Raw genomic sequence first — 2,686 nt, forward strand, 5'->3', positions numbered from 1 at the left:
TGTAGATCAATGTCCCCACTTTATCTACAAGACAACACTAATTACCAACTTAATGGACATGGAGTCTGAGGAAAGCTGGTGTCAGAACGAACTCAGAGTTTGGCAGGGGCACACGGGAGGATGTCGGCATCAATTAAGTTGGGAGAGCTGACAGGGGCGGCAGGCTGTAGGGGAAGGACACAGAATCCAGTTCAGGGCAGCCGAGGCTTCCTTGAAAGCCGTCATGGCCTCTGTCGCTGCAAGTCCTTTGGGGGATGTAGGGGACTGCTGGGGCTCACGCTGGGGCGCCTCCCCTCCCGCCTCATCGCGGAGACCTTCTGTCCTCACGGGGCAGTCTGGAAAAGTCTGGGTTGTGGACAAAGGCTGGTTATAGAAGTTGGAGAGGTAAAGACAAAAGGGAGGCCTCCAGGGGGACTTTGCTGTGCTAAAGAGGACTCCGGAGATACCTGAGGCCTTGCTATTGTCCAGCTAAGGTGGTTTTTCCCTCTAGCAAAGCATTAGCATTAAGACAGTAGGGAGTTCCTGGGAAACGTTTTAGTATCAGTCAATGGGCTGCAGGTTATAAGGAGACTTAATTTCCTGCCATTTCCTTCTGCCTTTGTTCCCCACCTCTCTGATGTTGGGGCTCCAGGAAACTGAGTCTCTAGGTTTCTAGACATTAGGCTATTGATAAGATTGCCTTTTTCTTGTAATTTACTGAGATATTTGCAAATGGATGGAGACCCAAGTCCTGTATGACTGTGATCTCTATCAGCTGGCCATTTGTTTTCTTTCCTTTCCTTTGTCCTGGGGCAGCCAGGAGTGCCTGAGAAATGTCACACACATCCAATGAAGTGGGGTAGCTTGCACTCTGTCCTCAGTCTATCCCATGATCCCTCATCAGAAGGACGGCACCCCCCAAGGATGGGTGAGCTCAACTCTAACGGAGGCGCAATTAATCGGCGGGTGCGAGAAAACTAGCCCTGGCGATGCACTGGCTGGGACTTGGAGCTCTTCCCCACCTTGGCCTGGGCTAGATTCTCGGTAAGGTCATGTTTTGGCCATGTCTCCCTTCAAGGAGGAATTCTCTTCATCCCTGGGTTGCCAGCGTGTTGCAAGACGCAGATGCACAAGCGGCTCCGCGGCCAGTCCCAAAGCTCCAGTGATGAAGGCCGGATGGTGGTGATGTCGGTCCCAGGGTCGCTTCTCAAACTCCTCGCCAACAATCCAGGTCCTCAGGCTTGCGGAAGGAGGCCCTCCTGCCTGCGCGCGCTCTTTCCCCCTGGGGTCCTCCTCTTCTCTCCTATCTCCGTGCCGCACATGGCTATCTCCGTTCCGCACTCTATTCCACACTACCGGGCAGCGTGTCCACACTTACATGCCACCCGCAGAGATGCAAACACCCACGGGGTTCTGGCCGAGCCTGTGCTCTTGCTGTCACCGCCCCCAAGGCGCGCTGCGGGCCGTGAATGACAGTCCCAGCCTCCGTTCCTCCCCTGGAGATGTGCTGGTCCACCGAGCATCGTTGGTTCTCTTTGCGTGTAAACTGCTGATTGGGCGTTGGGAAGAGGTGCCTGGAGAAGATCTGGAGGAAGGGAGGGAGGTGAGCGGTGGGTGAGATCCACGCGCACAGGTACGGGCTGCGGTTGTCCTCGGGTCGTCCCCTCTCCTGAAACAGGACAAACTTTTGTACACCCTAGCCAACAGTGTTGTGCGGTAAATACATATTTCTCAACACATTTAGATATCGATTTTTTTCCTGCCTTATTCTCTTTCCTCTTCTTGAACTCTAAATATATTAGAACTTTTGATATCGCCCTATATAGGTTGCTACAGTTCTGTATTTTTCAATTCTTTTTCTTTGTGCTTCAGGTAGGATTGATGAGGGACCATACCGCAAGCTGGGAGCCAAACACGAGCTAGCACAACTTCCCCCACCCCCAAGGTGGGGTATGTGTGATATTCCTCAGGCACTCCTGGCTGCCCAAGAACAAAAAAAAAGGGGGGGGGGGACAAACGGTTAACAGAAATCACAGTCATACAGGACATGCGTCTCCATCAGTTTACAAATGTCTTAGTAAATGACAAGAAAATAGCGATCTTATCAATAGCCTAATCTCGACAAACCTATAGTTTCCTGGAGCACCTAATATCACCTTCCTCTGCTTAGTGATGTGGGAAACAAAGGCAAGAAGGAAATGGCAGGTAAAATTAAGTTTCTTTATAACCTGAGCCCAGTGAGGCAAATATAGAATATAACACTTCTCCAGGGACTCCTATTGTCCTAATGTTAATGCCCCTGGCATCTTAGGAGTCTTCTTGTAGCATATCAAAAGGGCTCCCTTTCGTCTTTACCTCCCCGAACTCAATAGTATATAACCAGTCTCTCTTTACAACCCCAGTGCTGCTCTTTCTTCCCAAGGGTCCTGTCCCCATGCTTTAATAAAGTCACTTTTTAAAAAAAATGTTTATTTTTGAGAGGGAGAGAGAGCACCAGTGGGGACCAGGGCAGAGAAAGAGACAGAATCCAAAGCAGGCTCCAGGCTCTGAGCTGCCAGCACAGAGCCTGCTGTTGTTGCATCCACACGACTCCTGAAACAGAATGCTATGGGCACCAGTGACAGTCACAGCAAAGTTTATTGCAACGAGAGGCAAGGCCAACCGATCGGGACCAACACTCCTGATCAGAGTGCGACCTCAAACAGCC

Source organism: Prionailurus bengalensis, chromosome C1 (genome assembly GCF_016509475.1).
Source record: "Prionailurus bengalensis isolate Pbe53 chromosome C1, Fcat_Pben_1.1_paternal_pri, whole genome shotgun sequence".
NCBI lineage: Eukaryota > Metazoa > Chordata > Mammalia > Carnivora > Felidae > Prionailurus > Prionailurus bengalensis.